This window comes from Tyto alba, unplaced genomic scaffold (genome assembly GCF_018691265.1).
Source record: "Tyto alba isolate M040663 unplaced genomic scaffold, T.alba_DEE_v4.0 Super-Scaffold_45, whole genome shotgun sequence".
In the NCBI taxonomy this organism is placed as follows: Eukaryota; Metazoa; Chordata; class Aves; order Strigiformes; family Tytonidae; genus Tyto; species Tyto alba.
In genome coordinates, this window is record NW_024881321.1 from 35,443,018 (window position 1) to 35,464,095 (window position 21,078).

General features: G+C 43.0%; 1 protein-coding gene across 2 annotated transcripts in view; it reads left to right on the forward strand.

The window, feature by feature from the left end:
* The window catches only part of COL4A2 (collagen type IV alpha 2 chain), a 148,833-nt gene that overhangs the window by 1,324 nt on the left and 126,431 nt on the right, over positions 1-21,078 (forward strand). The gene's annotated exons all lie outside the window — the stretch shown is intronic.

Sequence of the window (21,078 nt, forward strand, 5' to 3'; positions counted from 1 at the left end):
AGACTTGTCTTGTGGCTGCATTTCTCAGCCACCAAGTGTGAGTAAGGCTTTGTGGTCATGCACAAGTGGGACCTTGATTACGTTTTTTCAACAGGTATCCTACTTGTATTTTAATCCTCCTGTCTGCAACTTCCGCTGCTTTTTTTATGACTTTGCACTCCTTACAGATGTCTGATGTGGTTACATCTTTGTGGTGAGATGGCATAATACATGCAGGAATGGAAAGCGATAGGGCTTTTGCCGCAAGTGTTGCGGCACATGATAATTCTGCGCTCAGGCTGCAGTTGGCACACAGAGCTTGCCCGTTGATCTGCACGGCTGGTTGGTCTCTCCCCATCGTGGCTGAGCGAGAGGCGGCAGGCTGGGGACCCACGTTCCCATGGGAGGGGACACGAGCGAGGACCTCGAGTGTCACGTGCTGCTTTTCTTTGCCATGTTTTCATGGAAACACCATTCTGCTAAATGGGTGATATTACCACGTGCTATGGAAACCAGAGCAGGCTGGTGGCAGTGCAAGTGCTTTAGGCCCAGTGATGGAATCACTGGGATCACTGGACAGAAAACGGTGGCATGTGTGCTCTGACTCTTCTTTTTATGGAGTCGTACCGTAACGTGCGTAGCGTGATACCTGAGCTTTAGCTGTAGCATGGGCTAACTCATTCTCCTTCAGGTTCTTGCTTGGAGACCGCAGGCTGAGGCGTTAATGTAGCGGAACGCCGAAGAGGTGTTCGAGCTGCCTTGGTTAGTGGATGCAGCCTGGTCATGGCTGCTTGGATCTCCACGTGCTGATTTTCCCAGAGTGTCTTGGAAGAGTAAATTGGCCTGCGTGGAGGTCTAACTTCACTGATTTAACAGCTCCTGAGGTGGTGGCTGTGTAGGAGATGAAACACCCCAGTGAATGTGAATGAGGAAGTTTGGTCATGTTTCCATGAAAAATTAGAGCTGCGTTGCCACCGAAATAGTTATCCCATTTTCTACCCATATGCCACTCCCTTCCCCTGGCCAGCACAGGTCTTTCTGTAGTCATGTGGTGAACTGAATTGGAAAATTACTTGCTTAAACTAATCAGTACCCCAAAAGAGAAAAGAGGTGAGAGCTAACTTTAGCCTGGATCAGATCACCGCTTGTATTCATAGAAACTTGGGCTGGCACGGGACTGGGAGCAGGCGGCTTGGAGGTGGAAGGAGGCGTGGGCTTGCTCCTTGCGGTGACAGCTCTGGTCGTGTGTGCTTGCAAAGTGACAAAGTAGGCGTGCGTGGGAAGCAGCAGCACCTGAGTAATTGCAGGTGGGTTGCTGGCAGTGGTATGCTTTATACTGTAATCCTGCTTGTCGCACTGAATCTTCTACTATTTGTTACAGAGATTAATGTGCTAATGTAATGAAGTGTTTTATTAGTTTGGATTAAAAAAACTGTTATGAATTATTAAAGTCTCTGGGACCAGATCTGAAAAGTCACGGTTCTGCCTGTGATGAGACAAGCATAGCTGCTGAGCTTGACAGCCGTATATGTATGTGAATGAGTTACAGCTGCTGGAGAGAAGTGGTGAATGAGTGAAATTGCACATCGGAAGAAACTAAAATGAGATTAAGGAGCAAGCCAGGAAGGAGGGAGAGAGAAAGAGGGGAACTCAGACCATTTGACTGGAAGTCTTGCCTGGCAGGCTGCTGCTGGATGTTAGGGAGACGGATGTTTCTCAGCAGAGAAAGAAATGAGAGGAAGAAGAAGAAGGAGGGTGTTTAGGATATCTTGAGGCCTGGGGAAGAAGAAGTGGTGTCTCTGGCAAGAGGACAGGATACTGGGTTAGAGGCTTGAAGAGAACTAAGAGGAGTCCCTGAATGGAAATACTAGGAGAGACAGCCAAATGGAGTGGATCAGGCCCCAGTTATCTTTAGCACTTTTGACATACACTGGCTAGTGATGTTAAAGGCCTCAAATAACTTTGGATCTACTCTAAATTGTAGATTTAAGAATTCATGTGGTTTAAATAAATAAGTTGTGTTAACTACCCAAAGTTTAGCCAAGTTTGCAGATTTCTTTTCCCTCTTTCTATCCCTGCAGCTGTATTGCATCCAAAATATAATTATTGGATTTTTTTTTCTTTTCAGAGAGAATGTATTTTCTGCTAATCCTGATTTTTTTCTTTGTCTTTCTCAAAGAACACTTCTTCCTAAGTAGTTCTGTAACATTTGATTACTTTATTGATGCCCCTTTAGTATATTTTTTAAATCACCCTTACTGAAAATTACTTTTTTTTTTTTTTTTTTTCCCCCCAAGCTATATTCTGGTGGGAGCAATGGAATGCCAGGAAAGAAGGGAATGGCTGTTAGATAAAAGAAAGAAAACTGGGAGAGAAGAAGTTAGAATAACATTTGCAAAAATAACTACGAGTAACAGATCACAACTGACATTTTAAAAGGAAAACAGATATAGATATATAGAGAGATTTATATAGAAAGAAAATAGAGTCAAAGTAGTGCATGAGGTATAATTCTCTTGACTTCTGTGACATTGTAAGGGGATGTATTAGGGGGAATAGTGTTAAATGGGGAGAAGCAACAATCCTTAAAAAGAGAGGATAAAATCAATAGTACTATGTACTTCTTTATACCATCAACTTCATAGTGAAATTAGATTGCTGACATGGATGCCTAAGTTATTGCTCTAAATTAAAATGTGTCAATGCTTTGTGTCTATCTTACATCCAGGTTTTCCCAGATGTGTACTGTTTTATTCCATCTGGAAACTTTTGTCTGGTTGAAACAGGAGGATTTTCTACATTAACCCAGAATTTCCAGGCTGAAAGAAGCCAAGGTGGAGTAACCACGTGGCCCATCCTGCTGGGCATGTCCACTGTGAATGTATGCACTAGGATCACAGTGTGCGGAATGTAATAGTGCATATGTACTGCCCGGGTGATCTAGGAGTGAGTTGTCAATCTGACGTATCAATTTTTTCTGCCACATTACTTAGTGCATGCAAAGTGAATCCATCTCTCCCTGGAAATCCTAGACTTCCTACCTGTGCAGTGCTTCAGAAATAGCTCATCACAATCCTGTTTTAGAACTACTTCATTTGAGGCATTTTCACACTGGCAGACACGGCTTCTTTATGTCTGTTTAAGTAAGTGTACAGTTTAGCTCATCTTTGAGTAAGTGTGGCGTTCCGTAAGTAAATTGGACAGAATAATGATACTTTGCAAAAAAACATCATTTTAGGGAGCCACCCAGCATATCTGATCACTTGATTCAAAATTTCTTTGAACCATGAAACAATTATTGGATAGTTCTGAGCAGACACTTTCTACATTCAGTCATGGAGCTGTGAAGAAGGGGCGGCTCTGTAAAAGAACTATGAAAAGTCCTGAGTGAAGGAGATGCCATCTGGGCAGCTAAATAAGGCAAAACCCCGTGCTTTCACCAATACCAGCAGCCATGCCTTGATCTGGCAGTGGTGTTTCCATTATGAGGGTCACAGTGTGCATCATGCTGTAGACAGGCAGCAGGACAGCTGCCCAAGCGGGATTTTTTATCTTTTCTTTTATCAGAGCCAGGATTTTACCTGTCATCATCATATGATGTCAGGCAGATTACCATGCTCACTGCAGGTATTGCATACGTGGAAATGTAGTCATGGTCCATAGCTTTAAATACCTTATTTCTTATCCTTTCTTTCCTGTATGCTGTCTGCTCCACTCTACAGTCAGAGAGCCTCCTTAAATGTCTCTTTCCCTTGTTATTCCTCAAATTCTTCCTTGAAATTCTTTTTTGCTGCCATGCTTATGAAACCAATACTTATCCTAATTTCTTATTAATTAATCATTCTTCCTAGGACAATTTATTTAAAAGCCATTTCTGCTATGTCTGTGTGGATAAGATTAGAGAGACTGTTCTTTGTATACAGTCATATCCTAACACTGGTTCAAGTTATCCATTCAAGGATCAAAGACAGGTTACACCAAAAGCAATATAGTGTGTCTCCCTGGAGTTGGCAATGAGGAGGTTCCCATGTGTGTCCATGTTCTTTAATCTCTCAGTGCAAAGCCACACACAGATTCTTTTTTCACTCTTTTCTTGTGAGTAGATCAGAGGCATGCTCGTTGAATGTCTGAAAAAAATATATTTGGAGTAATTCTGGTTTTTAGAGTTATTAAATGGCATATCATATAGTCATGCTGCAGTTGGTAGAAGAGACAGAGTTCTGTCAGTTTCCTGTATTTCTCGGGAGTTAAAATGTTGATACTGAGAGACAAGAAACTTGACAAAGTTTCAGGTAAACTATCATGTAATGAAATGATCTTGTTATTTTTGTCACCTTATTGCAAAAGTAGCTGAAGCAGTTTCAAAAATCCAGCATCGCTTTTCCCTGAGCTTTTAAAGTAACACATCTGGGTTTTATTGTGTAGTAATTGCACCACAGGAAGTCTTTATGTATTATGGTACTAAACCAACCATGTATTTTTTAAATTTTGTGCAAAAAATGATTCATAAGTCTAAGTAGATTTGCTTTGCCCAAAATGTAAAGCTGCATTGTGGCTTATTCAGTTATAGTATAAGCAAACACACTTGTTATATATATTTTAATTCAGTAGTTCAGAGCAGTTTGTATTAGCGGATCTTTTTTTCTTTTTGCAGTAATGAATTTCTTGTCTGAAACCAGATGATTCTTCATTAGTTCTTTGCTTTTGTTTTTCCAAGCCAAAAATTGGTCAAGGAGTGGAACATTCTTCATATTGTATTATACTGATCCAAGATCTTGGGAGAGTTCAAAGTTAATTTAGTAGCTTACAGTTGCGATATCTTTGCTTGCCAAAGAAGGCAGCTTATCTTCTCTAACCCCTTCTCCCTTAGGAAACTAATGCCTCGCACTATTCGCAGTACCTTGTTTGCTCCTAAGGAGCAAAAAGCACAGTGAAATTTGCAGTATTTCCTGATGTTTCTCAACAGTTATTTTCTTTAAAATGGCAGCAGCTACTTGACAGCAGCAGTTGACTCAGCTCACAGTGAAAGTGTGTGATTTTTATCATGCAAACATTTCTGAGTGACTAAGGACCAACACTGTTGATTTTCACGTGCCCTTTTTTGTCCGCTTGGAAGCTGAAGGTGCTGGTGTGCACCACGACCGTGCAAGGGTAGCTCCTTGTTTTCAGACCCTAGAAATGATGTGTAGCAGGGGAAGAGCTCTCACAGAGAAGTTGATGAGCAGGCTTGCATTGGCGTGAGCAATAGCACGTGCTTCAGCTCAGTCGCGTTTTTGCAGCCCGGATTCCCCTGTTCAGCGGTTAAGCGGGGTTTCACGAGGCTGCTGCGTTTTCTGAACACGCGTGTTTCAGTTTGTACATCTGTGACCGAAGGGAGATGCGGACGTGGTTTCCTCAGTGGCGGTGGAGGGTGCTGCTCCTGGGAGGCAGAGGATGGAGGCTGAGGCGGGCAGGGCCCTCACCCTCCTGGCACGTCCCTGCAGCACCCTGAGGGCCCAGGGGTGGTCACCAGGGCCAGGCACAGCCCTGGAGGGCTGGGAAGGGCCGTGGGGATGGGGACGGGCCGAGGCCAGGCTGGGACGTTGGCCCACATCTGAGGGGCTGTGTCCGGGCACAGCCATGGCTGACCCCCAGCTCAGGCCAGCCCCAGGGCCCATTAGACTGCCATTAGACTTTGTGTGCTGAAACTCAGCATGTCAGTTGTACCAAGATTCTGAGTCTCACCCCAATAAAGTCTAGTGTTGAGGCTCCATGAACTTTACTGTTGAGGATTTACTCTGTTTTAAAATCCTGCTGACAGAATAAAGCTCCAGGCAATTAGGAAAGTGGCTTTCATTGTATTTAAATTTAGGAGGAAGGTAAAGATCAGACTCAGAGGTTCCTCAGCTGTGTTTCACTTTTCCATTATGGGAGGCATGGGCACGGGAGGAGAGAAAAGCTGTGAAAGCAGATATTAGGCTTACCATCCCTGGAGCTGAATGGCCATGAGCGTCAAGTCCTTCTCATTCTTCTTGGCTGAAACCCCTTCCTAATTCTTCTGTGCAAATAGGGAAATCATGCTTTTATGACTTTTGAACCTTGAAATCATTCTCAAGTGCTAGCAACACTTTCACTAGGACTCCTTTGAGTTGTGAGCTCGCGGTACTGTTTCCGGAATTTAGGCAATTCTGTGTGATGGCTAGAGAAAATCTGGAGCAGGTGCTACCCTGTGCGGGCAGGGGAGACGGGAGACGGGAGATGGAGGCCGGGGTGGGAAGGTGGGCAGGGTCCTCACCCTCCTGGCACGTCCCTGCAGCACCCGGAGGGCCCAGGGGTGGTCACCAGGGCCAGGCACAGCCCTGGAGGGCTGGGAAGGGCCGTGGGGATGGGGACGGGCCGAGGCCAGGCTGGGACGTTGGCCCACATCCGGGGGGCTGGGGGAGCCGGGCCCGAGGCGCTGCCAGCGGCAGAGGCGGCCGGCCGGGGGGTGGGAAACGTGTGCACTGGAAAAGCAGAGGTGCGAGTTTAAATTCTGGTGGAAATTTGGGGCAAATTAGCATGTTTTAGGAGGGCCGGGACAGGATTTCAAAATTGACCAGAGCCTTCTGCATGAATTGAAGGGGCAGTGTTATTTGTCTTTTGTTCTGCTGACAGAGCAGACATTCCTCACAAAAGGAATTTTTGTCAAGGAAAAGAAAATTAGTTTCAACATGAATTTATCAATTAGTTCTATTTTTATTTTAGACCTGCGAGATCAGAAGAACATTTAGATCAGATCGGTTGCCAAGGATGTACACTTACTGCGATGTTTTTGGCGTCCTATTTATTCATAAATGATCCCAACCTTTATTTTGAAGTAGCTTTCTGAAGTCAGCAAGTAACGATCATTTGGATAAATAGGGCTTGGCTTATTTTTGGCAGGTCTTAGCTGCAGATCATGCCCACACCTCCTCTCGCCATTGGTTGGTGGAGCCAAGTAATAAATTCTTTATTCCAACTCTACTTTTCCTTTATATTTCACAGGCTTTTAAAGGTTCTTTGCTGGTCAAAATTACCTTCTGACTGTATGATCAGACTGTATACAAAAAAGGGATGTCAGGCAAAGTGAAATATTTTGGATACAGCACAAACCCTTCCATTTGTCCTGTTCTGCAAATGGTTTTTTTGGTTTTGTTTTGTTTTTCTTTTTGTTTGTACCATTAGAAAACAACAAACTGCCTCTGGTTTAAGCCTTGTCCCAAAGCACAGCTCTGAGCTCAAGAGTCTTATGTTCTGCTTTTCACTGGGGACACAAATATATATATATATATATGTAAAAAGAGAAGAAAAAAAAGCATCTGTACAAACTGGCAATTCACTACCTGTACCACGGGAGTCTCCGCTGTCAGGTCCTGCCCACACTTGCTGCGCCTTGCAGCCATGGGGAGCAGAATCATTTCTTCAGGTTGGGGCGGGAAACTGGGAAAGCTTAGCAGGCTTTCCCTGTCGCGCTCGTGTGTGCCTCGCTCACGGCACAGTGTTGGTTCTTACTGCTCTGCCTGTGCAATCCCTGGGCGTGCTGCAAACAGATGAGGAAAGGCATTTTTACATTCGAGCTGCAGCCTCCCTGACCCCGCGTAACTGATGTCCAACCACCTGGTCCGAGTCTCATGGCATCCCAAACACATGTGCAGAGACCCCCGGGGAACAGCTCCGGGAGGAGAGCGGAGCTGCTCACCAGGGCTGCCGGCGTGTCCCGGGCTGAGAGCGGCAAAGGGAGTGGGCAGAAAGGAATGCCGCTCCCGCGCAGGGCTGGGAATAGCCGCTGGGGCCGCAGAGCATGGGAAGCCTGCATATCTCCCCGAGCCGGCAGCCGGAGAAACAGTCTGCTGGAAACGGCCCAAACGTCTCTGCATGACACTTGGAAAATCTTAAGTGACGCTGGCTGGAAGAAGGAAGCGAATGGGGAAACTGAAGCATTTCCCTTGCGTTGTGGGCCTGAAGCTGGGTTTTCCTGAGGTGCTTTGCCAGTGTGTGGGAAGAGCAGGTAGAAAAGAGTAGGTAGAAAGTTACCCAAATCTTTTGTCTTCTGTACATGCCCGTGAGGTAGCCAGCACATCTGTTATCTCTTAACTTACTAAAGCCCACAGGCTGCTTCCTCTCTGGCTGTGTCCCTTACAGTAAACTGCAGAGTCCCAGGTGTATTCTCTGCCCATGCGGTCAACTGGCACAGTCAGTCCATGTCCATAATAGAAATTAGCCTTGGTAATTAGTCTCTTTAGTTTCCAAAATAGGGTGACCCTTCAGAAGCTGCCTGTGGTCTTTACGTTATGCTAACTCCTGCACCATGCCCCAAAACATCTTTGCTGAAGCAAAGCAAACGAAAGCTTCCTAGCCCAAGCAACAGGCATGCACGGGACCTCCCTGACAGCGAAACAGTGCAGACGGTCAAGCTGTGGGGCACGGGGCTACTTAATGCATCGATGTGGACATGGAGCATGTGTGCCTCAGACCGTGACAAATTAATTGGCTGGAAATCGGGGCCCACACTCACTTCTCAGATGCATCAGTGTATTGGGTAGTTTCACCTGAGTAGAGATGAAATAGAACTGAGCTGTTTTGTGATGAAGTGCAGAAAATGTCAGTGTTCTGAATAACTGTGGCTTGCTTTGTAATGATATTGCTATGTCACCCACTCAAATAGGAAATTTATGCCAAGGAGAACCAAAACCCCTCCTGGTAGCTTTGGTTTAAGCTTTATGCGATGTTTCATGGCATTATCATGCCCTGTTTGTTGATATCTACGTCATGTAAGTAATATAAAGGACAACAATAAGCATGTAAATAGAGGTAAATGGCAACAGGCCACAAATCAAATTGCAAAAGCAGAGGTATCAAAAAAACATTGACTAGTTCTCTTTGTGGTGCCTAAGTGTTAGGAAAAACAGTCCTTCCCAAGGAAAGGGCAGTGACTAGGGTAGGTAACTCTTGGCTACATGGTCACTTACTGGTGGCTGTTGCTGCACTCCTCAACCGCACTTTGATCTGTTCTTGGAGAATACAAACGCTGCAGTGCATCTCCTTCAGCTGCCTCCCTCTCCCGAGAGATCTACGTGGAAGGGTCAGATGAGAGGAATGGCAAAAATGTGCTCTTTTACCTTCTGGTTTCAGAATAAAGTCAAGGATGGGTAACTAGTAGAAGGTAGGGGGTTTAATTGTCCTCATTTGCTGTGAACTGGGGTTTATCAGTTGTCAGTCATGCAGCATCAGCTTCCAGTCCAGATCTCTTTCTTACTTTGCTATTCTAGTCCTTGCCTATGGCAACAGTTTTGATTTGTTTGGCCAATCACAGGCTTTCTGTCTTATCTATGAAGCTATTAGTATTGCTTTTAAAAAAAAACAAAACAAAAAAAAGTTTTCTATACAATAGTCTCTTTAGCTTTTGCCCAAATCACAGGAAATAGGGAGAGGGCTTCTTGGGACTCCATCCTTTCAGTGACCCAGGGACTAAGGGGATCAGTACCCACTTCTGATGAATAAATAGACTTAATTAAACTCATAGAGTATGAAATACGGTACTATTTCCACGCATCAAATTATCTATTACTGACTCCTTTCCAAGGGATTATTATCTAAATAAATGTATATGACCAATGGACCGGGGAACAATCTGGAAAAAATTAGATTTCTCTTTAACATTGGTTTCCTTTTATGAATTTATGCCATCAAATTCACATCCAAATATCTTACACCATCCATCCAGTGAATGCTCTGACCAATACTGATCTGATTATTCTTCTATGTAAGAGGGGAAACGTTAAGCTCTCTTTGTTGGTACTTGTTCATAATAACCCTGTTTGTGCCTTCAAGGGGGTAAGATAGTCGCCATTCTTGGTAAGGTATGTTCTGTAGTCTAAGATGTTAGAGAACTTCAAGAAAATGTTACCTCTGCTTTCACAACTCCAGTCTCTTGCTTGAGGTTTGCATTGTCCCTTAGGGACACAATACTACAGAGGGTCACCATCGAGTAGATGGGTGATTAGTAGGGTAGCTTGAGGCTGAATCATAAATCACTTTGAAAATTGGGACGGTAGTCTTGAGTTTGCGTAAGGAATCCCTGTGAGCCCTACAGCAACATGCTTGCATGGTCCTGCGCTGCTTCATAGGTATGCACGGCTTCATGCTTTGAACCAATTGGTGTCTTGGGTTTTTTTCACCAAGGAAAAACATACAGCAGTTACTATGACCAAGTCACAGACAGTCAGAAACATTGTACTGGCATGTTGGGAGCTCTCTGTGTATAGAATCCAGTTTCCATGGAGGGGACTCCAGGCTTGTCAGCTGCTTCATTGGAAGTATACCATCTCTAAATTAGGGATGATGTCATTTTTACTGCTTCTTCAAGGTATTTCATTTTCATTTAATGTGATTTCCATGTTAGTCATGTATCATTCACTGTCTTACATAAAGGCAGTAACGTGTAAACAAGGAGAGAGGAACTGAAACACAGCCGTCATTCATTATGAATGAGGGGTAGACTGAGATCCGCCCTGGCCGTGTACTCTTAGCCTTGAGGCTGCCAATCTTTCATTAGGCTTTTAAAAAAATGTACCATTAAGACAAGAACACATAACTTCATAGAATAATATAATTAATTTGGGGAGATTAAAGCTCATTCTTCTCAGGAGATAAAGGGATATGAAAATGCACATGCCAAGTAGTTTCACTACTTACCCTGCAGACATAGTTTGTAGAGAGATTACAGTGCTGCATGCAGATAATGGGCAGCCCCATGGTAATCCATTCAAGTGTGCAGAAATGTCAACTCCCCAAACCCATTTATGTACATACAGAAGAAACAAGATTTTATTTATTTAAAGAGGGACAGGGATCGTCCTAAGACTATCCAGCTCTCATCTCAAGATCCCCCACTGTTTGCAGCTTTTCTGTCAACATAAATTTACTCTTTTCTTTGCTGAAAGTCCTATTCCTCAGTAGCTGAAACGCCAGGCCCAGGAACATTCTGTTGTCTTTTTGTGGTCTGATTGCCCAGAAGGTGTTTCAGCTGCAGAAGTCTTGCTGTTCAATCCCAGAATTTCTACCCTATCTTCCTACTTCCAAGTTTGCCCACAGTCAAAAGGGAGTACTGTTTTCCTACAATAAAGCATGGGAAAATGTTTAATTAAAATAAAAATGCAAGTTAGATGCTTTTTTTTTTTCTTTCTTTTTTGGATAAAAGGCCAACTCAGTTTTGCCACAGCTTGGAGAAATTTCCTTTTTTCTGGCACTTGAGAACCGAATGTAATTTTAGATAGTCTGGTTAGCCATTGCAGAGAGTCTGGTTAGTAATGTCAGCTGTCCCTTGCGTCTTTCAAATGAGTAATGTACACAAAAACAGTGCTCCAGAGCACAAGCAGGAAAGACTTGTGACCTTTTGATCTGATGATCTGTTCCCAAAATCTGCATGTCCAAAAGCAACAAGACAGATACCAGAAAACTTGGAGACCTGAAGAAAGGGGAAGCTCCAGCGTTTCACAAGCAGAAGCAGAGAGCAGCTCCCTAAGAGGTCCAGCTGCAGGACAGAGCTCGTGACCGAGCCTGTGGGAGACCTGGAAATGCTGGCCAGTGTAGACCCACGCAGCTTTCTTCTTTCAAGCGTGAGTGTCAAACTGTCCATCAGCCTCTGCAACAGCAGTGCCACATAGGCTGTATTAAAACACAACACCAACATGAGAGCTGTAGTTAGATAACTAGGGAGCGCAAGCGAGACAGGACTCGCTGCCGGTCCGTCCTCGTGGTGTTGTTCTTCCTGCAGCCGTGGTGAAGGTGATCCATGCCCCAGCCCACGGGATGCAGAAGGTGCGTACTGCCTGGCCAGCCATACGGGTGAGAGGGAACTCATTCTCCCCGTTAGCATATAAGCAGGCTGTTAACCATTTTCTCCTCCTTAGCATTCAGTGCGCACATCCATGTTGCAGTTGCATTACATTATCTGTAACACCTTTCAACTTTGAAAATAACAAGGACAGAAATGTTACATCCTTCCACACTCACAGTAGGATGCTGTTGGCTGATCATTTCCACCACTACAGGTTACTGAGCTGGCTACCTTGCCAAGATAAAAGTTTCTTTCAATAAGCCCCGTGTTTCTGCATCTATAACTTTCCTAATGAATTCCTCTAGTAAGTTCTAGAAATACACTGCAACCCATGCTATTCAGGCCAGAGACAGTATCCAAGGTGGGTCATTTGAAACTAGATTTTTGAATCCCTGTGCTGTATTGCTACCTGCTACATTAGACATGCCCCAGAAGGTCACATGTTTCCAAAGAGTGTGTACAGCAGTGTGAGATCTTGGTATATTATTGCATGGATTCTGTCTAATTATTAAGGACATGTGACCAATTGCTTTGAGTCTAAATAAGTGAGGCTGAAGAACACAATACTTTCCTGGCTTAACTGTTTTGTAATGATTAACTGCGGTGCTATGAGAGCCATTTCGTGACACCAGCTTTTAAGCAAAACAGCATGTTGTCCTCAACAGAAAATTCTAATTTAAGTTGGTGCTGATGGTCTAAAGTTTTCAGTCAGTCTTTAAAGTGAGATTGCAGCATATTTGTAGAAACCCCCTTTAAATCAATGGATTTGAGCACACTTTGGATCAGGCTGTAAGCATTTGAACTTTTCTGTTGGTTGCTGGGAGATGCAACAGCACACAATAGGATTGACTGAATTTAATGTTCAGGGTAACAATTAATAGAAATGCTGCCTGTGTGTGCTGGCAGTGGGGTTTCATGTTAATCGTTACTGAAGTCCTGCTTTCCAAGCCTCCCTCGGCTAATAATGAGTGACTTAACATTACATACATCTTTTGGCTTTCCTGGTTTTGTAGTTGTATGTCATATCTCTCTGTCTGAGGTGAGAAATGTTTTACAATAAGCAGGTTTGATTTTTAATTTCTAGGAACCAGAACTTCAGAACTGGAAGGGTGAATCAGAGAATCTCCCCAAACTCATCACCTACATTTGTTATCAACCAGTGAAGTTATGTCAGGGGTTTGACTTAAATAATGATCATTCGAGCAGCCAGCTGGGAATTTTATTTATTTTAATGCTATGACACTCTACCACATTATACTTTTTTATATAAGAGTTACCACACTAAACTGTTGTTAGGTCTTTTATCTCATTTGCAGTCCTTGCCTATCATCCCTTGAAAGTACAGACTCAGTTTGGTAGAGTACACTTGATTCATGTGACATATCGGTGTAAAGGAAAACATGGAATGTATAAAACAAGACTAATATTTAAAGCATAGGCTGTGAGAATTTTCTGAATTTAACTCATGTTTGAATTACATTGCTGGTTATAGAGAAATGTCCCATCTGTATTTTTTGTTTTTCTGATGTCTGAGGGTCTATCACAGCCCTTGCTAAGTTGTTCCAGTAGTTGATTACTCTTACAATAAACAAACACAGGTGTTAGACCACATTGATCTAGCTTTAAAATCTGTCACTGAGCTTTTGCTTTACCTTTGCAAGGTAGATGAGTGAGTTACTAGTTTCACTATATATATACTGATATATATATGTGGCCTATAGCATTTAACCCATTTTGGAGCATTACAAGGCCAGACATGGAGCTGGGAGAATAGCACGTCCATGAAGTCTGCCACCATTGCTGATGACAATGGCATCTGATGAAACAATAGTTTTAAACCCCTATTCTCACTTTCTTCTTATGTAGCTACATAGATTGGCCTCCTGCAATTTGTCACTAAAGAAGTCTTTTTTTCAAGTCTTTGACCATTCCTTATGGCTTTTTTCCAAGTCCTCTTCCATTCATACTTGAAATTGTCAGTCACAATGCACCAAGCATTTCATTAGTCTTAACTAAGAAAGTTCATAACCTCCTTGTTTCTATTCAGTACTACTTAGTTTATATGGCCGAATGTTGTATTATCTCTTTTCACTGAAGTGTGGTACTGGGACTTCATGTTGAACTGACAACACCTCCCCTGATGAGGCCAGGCTGAGAGAGTTGGGGCTGTTCAGCCTGGAGAAGAGAAGGCTCCGGGGAGACCTCACAGTGGCCTGCCAGTGCTTAAAGGGGGCCTGCAGAAGAGATGGGGAGGGACTCTTTGTCAAGAAGTGTAGGGCTAGGATGAGGGATGACAGTTCTAAACTGGAAGAGAGTAGATTTAAATTAGATATAAGGAAGAATTGGTTTACATTGCGGGGTGATGAGACACTGGCCCAGGGTGCCCAGAGCAGCTGTGGCTGCCCCCTCCCTGGAAGGGTTCCAGGCCAGGTTGGACGGGGCTGGGAGCCCCCTGGGCTGGGGGAAGGGGGCCCTGCCCGGGGCAGGGGGGGTGGGACTAGGTGGTCTTTAAGGTCCCTTCCAACCCAAACCATTCTCTGATTCTGTGATTATCAAGACCCTGATATGTCTCTTGTCAGAGAAACAGATACCCCAAAAAGAGTCTCTCTTATTCTGTGCACCCCAAGTTCTTTTGTTTATGGATAAGAATTTACAATGGGCAGTGCTAAAATGTATTTTCATTGCTCCTATTTTAGCATTTAATCTAGATTCTACTTTATTTTATTCTGCCCCATCTTCATGACATCAGATAACTTTGTCACTGAAAATGTTACACTTTCTTCTGTGTAATTTACACAACTGCTAAATAGCACTGAGTGAAGAATCAGTCATTATGGAGTGTCACCAAAACCCCACATCTATTTAACTGAAATTTCATCTGACACTTAGGAAAATAACTATTTTAAACCTACTTAAGATACATTGTGTTGATTTTGTTGGATGGTAATTTCATAATCATAAGTCAGAATGTCATGCAGCATCAAGTCAGAGTGATGCAGAGAAATTTATCTTTGTTACTGTATGAGAACGATTTCAAGAACAGTTTTTCTCATAGTTCTTTGCTATCATTTAATTGTATAAAACTGTAAATGAATATAAGAAATCTGCAAAGTACAGCAAGTCAGAAAATTTTTTAAATCACAGCCAATTACGGAAAAATAACCCTTCCTTTCTCATTTCTTACACACCTTCCATAAAACCCATGGGCCAGGTTATCCTGTCACTGATGCTGTGTAATTCCCCTAGGGATGATTACTGGATTTTGCATTTGTAACTGAGGGGCAAACGTGGCTCTGTATGTATGTTTGTATGTTGGTATCCAAAGAGCATTGGAAGCGTTCTTGCCTTCAGGATAATGACAAAATTGCTTCCTTTTTTGTCATCCACCCGTGATGCCATCTAATTTTATGTTCCTTGGCTGCTAGCTGTTAGCCTCATTAACCTTATTTGATAGAGTGTTCCAACATTTATGATTCTCATGTGAAAAATGCTTCCTGATGGCTGGAATTTGTTTTTCTTTAATTTCTACCTTTGCCCTCTTGTCCTATTATGTGTACTAGGCTGAAAATAGTAACTTGAGATTGGTGTGCCTGCTCCTTACACTGTAATGAATTCCAGTTAATTCTCTTGCCTTTTCTTTCTCTTAAGATATTCGTGGTAATTTAAAATTATTTAACCAACAATCCTGCTTATTTTCACTTAGGTCTCTCTTGTTTTTACATTTAATAATAAATTCTTCTGTGGAAGGAAATGAGGAAATTCAGATGTGTATCATTCATCAGTCGGCCTATTTTCACACATGTAATGTTGCCCTGATGTTGTTAAGGTCATTGTCTTATTTGGCATGTGGAGTAGGGACAAGATGCTGTTGCTGTGGCCAGTATAACTGGACATTTGTCAGGTTAAAATTTCATCAGTGAATGCAATTTTACTTTACACAGTGGTAAAATCCTAAATCTTAAATCTAAATTCATTCAGCTAACTGTGATGATCATTGTCAAATTTGCAATGGTGGGAAGTATGAATTTAATCCCTATCTACAAATAAAAGGGTTTTTTTCCCCATTGTGGGGTCATACAGAGACTCTGATACACATATATTCTACACAGGTAGCAGAAGATTTTTCCGTCCAGCACAGGTCAGCACTAGAAGTACCACTGTAAAGGCAGGTGGTAGCTCCGCAGGAACAGAGGCAGATACCTCTTTTTGATTTTGTTATATTTTCATTATAGTTTTGACAGTATAAAAAGGGTGGATATAAGTCTGTTAAGAGCTACTAATGCAGATTAATGATTGGTCTGTAATGCAGCATCCTTTCTTTATATGGATGTGGATTCATTTGAAATTTTGTGTGCTTTTGAGATGGAGTGCATTGCACTCTGGGAAGCCTGCAATATTTTCTTAAGACTAAACAAAAAAGCTACCACACTATTTCAATTAACTTCTTTAGGATTACGTTAAGTTCTTTAAGTTAAGCTGGTCTAGAGCTTGGTGGGTTTTTCTCTTTTCTTTCTATTGTTTACTTTGTTGTTTCCTAATACAGGCTTCACAGGGTGGAGAAACTCAAACTGTGATACCTGATACCTAGGAAAAGAGGTCATCCCATTGAAGAAGAGAATTGTTTACAGTTGTTTACAAACAATCCTCTCTAGTTAGACTTTTTAATTAAGTTTATAAACGATGACAATGGGAATAGGAAGAGGAAATTGTATGTTACCTAACTTGTGTGTTTGTGATAAAATAATGCAAAGAAACAATCATAGTGTACTTAAAAAGTGCAGTCATTCTTGGGCTGAAAGGATGAGATTATTGTCACCATTCACTGGCAAGTATGTTGTAAAGTCCATCTCTCTGGATGATGTTGGTTTGAGGGCTGTTTCTTCTTTTGAGTTTAGTTTTCAAAATCAAGAGGTTGTTTGATGGCCTCTGCCTTATAAGAGTATCATGCAACCAAGTATTTGCTTCTTTGGAAATGATTGTTTTAACATATATTGGAACATACACGCTTTTGTGTGATCTCACGAAGAAGCACACAGTAAAAGCAGTTTTGGCTTTACTGACTGTTTTAAAACCTATTCGTGAGAGTCCACCTTTTGGCCGAGGTCCTAGTTTCTGTATAGAGAAGTTATTTTCTGAAAGGTTGTCTTGCCTGGGACAAAGTTAGTGGGTTAATCAGACTGTAAGTTTTCCCTATCTGTATATGCTTGTATAATATATGGCATTCATCCTTTGTGGAAAGTTATCCTTTCTATGAATTTCTTTAATTATACTCTAATAACTCACAAAATTTATTATCTTTCAAAAATCTTCTTTTAGGGAGATTATTATTTTTTTTCAGCCTATTAAAGAATACCATGCAGATAAATAAGTCAAAATTTCTTCTTTTGCAAAAATAACCAAGGGTCGCACATTTGCTGGAAAGAGGGTTATACTACCAAAAATAAGTATTTACTGAGTCAAGCATTCCAGTGCCAGGTTCTCCTGGGAGGTATCCCAAGAAACAGAAGGAAGCCTTCCCTCGAGTACTATAAATTCAGTTATTACAGTGTCATAATAGGGCCTCCTGGAAACTCTGTTATAGAAACTAATTTCACACTTAGGACAGTAAAATGTACCTTCTCAAGAAAGTTGAGACATTATCAGGCATGCATTTCTAACTCCTTGCATTTGTTTTCAAACTTCTGAATGCATGCCACACATCCATCACTCCTTTTGATGGCTGCTAATCCAAGAATTTCTCCACGTTGCCAGGAAAAAGTGAATTCTGTACCTGAAAACCTTGTCTACTTGCTGATGTAAACTGTCAACATGATAAACTCCGTTAATACAAGGTTTTCCCTTTCACAGTGGTGAAAGTGCTGCCAAGAGTAAATGTCCAACATGAGATGCTTTGGAGAAGGCAGCTTTTCCGAAGGCTCGGCTTCCCCTCGCCCGGCGTTAGCCACGGGAAGGCTCTGCAGTGGGTCGAGGCTGACTGCCGGGGAGGGGGCACCCACCGGCACCGCTGGGCCTGTTGTGGGGTGGGTGTCGGGGGGGGGGGCACAACAGCTGGGCCTGGTTGTCCTCTGGAGATGTCCGTGCCTCTTCCCTGCTTGCACAGGCAGCACTGGGTGTCAAACAGGCCCTTCTGAGGTGTCTCAGCACCGCGCCTGGACCTCCAGTATCTGTAGCCACTGGTTGTTTAGGAAATGCTGCTGCCTTGTGCCTGTTATCGTGGACTCGGGTCTTTGCCACCAAGCACGTTAAATCCCCAGGCACTTTTATTTATCGCTGTGAGCCTTTCGCCTGTGATGAACCTGCCGGGAACTGCTTAGCTGTGTTTCCTTGTGATCACCCACCTGTAACGAGAAGCATCTTCCTCCTTATCAAATGCATCCCCGGGGTGAGCTGCCCACGGGGGGGAAGCTGCTGCCAGCAGCGATCACCCTCCGCCGCAGCCTCTCCCGAGGCGGCTTTGGCTCAGCCCTCACCCGGTGCTGGGGGACGGGGAGCTGGGGGGGTTCCCCAAAGGACGTGTGACCCCCGTGCTCCACGCTCTGCGGTGATCCAGGCTCAGGTGCAGGGGGGAGCGTGCCTGCTGAAGCGAAGCGCGCCGCACCGCGCCGGGTGTTTGCTGCCTGGCTCAGCACCCCGGGCCGCAGTCAGCGGGGAAGAAGTGCCTCCGCACAAAGGGGCGCTGGGGAGGATAAGTATGTCGTGGTTCTTGTAATCATTTTTAAGCCCGAGTGCATCTCAACACGGTATTTTTTTTGCTAAAGGTCACGAGACAGGAAGGTGAAATAAATGAAGTTTAAAAAAAAAAAAAAAAAACAAAAAAAACACTGAGAAAATGAATTACAAAAAAAAAAAGAAAGCAGCAACAGAAGGAATAATAGTGCTTTGTTTATTCCTTCCCTTTGAGCTTTGTGGACATATAATAGATTTCCACTTCTTGGTCCTACTTTCCTTTTCCTCCTCCCCTGCCCTCTGTCTTGCTTCATTTTTTTCTGTGACCATTAGCACTGTGGGAACCTACCACCCACAGTGTCCATTCATTGCCTCTCCAAATAGGCCCGAGAGTGCAGCCACCCTGCACAGGCTAACCTGGACTCAAAGGGCAGCACGATGTTGTAGCCTGAAGCCAGTTACTATTTGTATAACAACATGACATTGCAGGAAAAGAGTTCAGTCATGCTCAATTTTGCTTCTGGTATTGCAAAAGCAGCACATCAGTGGTGGAGTTGTGCAGATTGGATGGAACTAATTACATTAAATTGTTCCATAGGAACTTTTTACAGAGTGTTACATGTAGAAGAGCAGGCTTTTTTGACAAGAAGTTGATTTATATGAGGCTTCATGGAACATTTATTTTATCTTTAAGAGTTCAGGTCACCTTCTTCCGTGAGAAAACTGAGAGAAGGAAATCTGTACAAAATTCCCTGTAGAATTTCCTCCCCATTTCTTCCTCCAGGCATTCTCCTTCCTCAGCCTGGGAGAAACAAGCTGCACGGGTAGCATGAAATGTGCAGAGAGCCCAACTCCTTCTCCATCCCTGCCCCTCTGTGTCCCCTGTGACTATCTTCGGTAGTTTAATTAAGAACAACTCCTCTGTAGGACCCCAGCCTTTCACTCTTAGTTTCCAGTTAGATGAGAGGCAATATTTTTTTCAAGATATTTTATTTTCCAGTTACATAGAAAATGCTCCTAAAATCTTATGTTGCAGACTGATGAATAACTGATGAAGGCTTGTTGTAATTTGAAGGTATATGAGGCAATACTCGTGCTTCCTTGAACTCAGTCCAGCTTGTTTTCCTTCATCTTAGATTTTACTGAGGCCACCAGAACACTCCTGCTCAGGGCAGGCAGTTATCTTTCTTCATCACTAATGATGACAACTGAGTTCCTAGTGTCACAACACTGTTATTTATTTTCCCTGCTGGGGCTTCATCATGCTTTTAACCAACTCTGGTTAAAAACATCTGCTAGACAAATTCCTCTGGAAAATTCCATATACAGCAAGCATAGAGATAAGAGATAAGTTTAAAGCTACTTTGCATACTTCTGCTGAAGAAAAAAGCAGCAGTACAGAAGTTAATGTGTAGGGTTTTTTTTTAGTTCAGTCAGAAGATTCAGAGTAGCAGTCAAATGATATTTTTTTTGAGTGTGTTCCTTGAGATTTTAGGTTTCCTAATTCTGCTTTCTGCAAGTCATCACATTTTTCTCTCCAACCCAGTCTTGCTGTTACAACTACCTCATCTTTATGGTGGTTATATAGCATGAGTATGCTAAATTATCTGCTTTATTGTTGTGGTCTCCCCACACACAGGAATAGCAGGTCTTCCCACAGGTCTCAGGAGTAGCACCAATGAACATTTTCCCTTCATGGGCCAACACAAGTGACAGGACACCAGATGTCTAATACCAAAGCTCAACCTGCAGACAGGCAGGTTTGAGCTCTGCTTTGTGACTTGGACTGCATTAAGGAGCCGAGTGTTTGTGATTGTTGTTTTTGACTCCAAATGGACATAACTTTGGTTTTCTTTCTACTGCAATCTCCTGCATGATTCCCAGACTATTTATTTTATGAAATAGCCATATAGGCACACTGCTTGACAGTGGTATGTGTGTGCCGGCCAGGGATGGTGGCTTCCAGCTCTGCTCGCTTGAGTCGCCGCCTGCGTGCAGGCAGACCCAGAAGTGCCCATTTCTACTGGTGCCCCCCTAGCACGGCGGTACTGCAGAGAAGCCCATAGGATAACTGAAGCTCCAGCTGAGGATGCTGGAGCTGGGACGTCATGGGAGCACGTGTGTATAACAGGAGGATGAAAGAAGTGATTGCACAGGTTTGAATTTGTGAATTCAAATTCCTTTGTGAATTCAGAGAGTAGATAAACCCACTTGTGAAGGCAAGAGTTGCTGCCATCATTCAAGCAATTCTGGGAACCCCCCTGTGTAATACTACTTTAACACTGAAGTTCAGTTTCTTTCAGTTCACTAGCTCCTCTTACTTTTTTTAAAAAAAAAAACTTGGATGTAACTCAGCTCCCTGTTTATTAACTCCAACTCTCTTTCCATCTACCTGCTGACAGTTAGACACATAGGAGAACAGGAAGGATGGAGGGACCATTCTTCCTATTACTTAATTAGAAAACTAAGTCCCAGAAACTTCTCTGCAGTCTTTATTTTTCTAATTTTAGAATATGCTGCACTTACAGAGAAGATACTTAGTGTTGCTATTTTTGAGAAATGGAAGGAAATTATGTTATGTCCCTATATACCCCTTG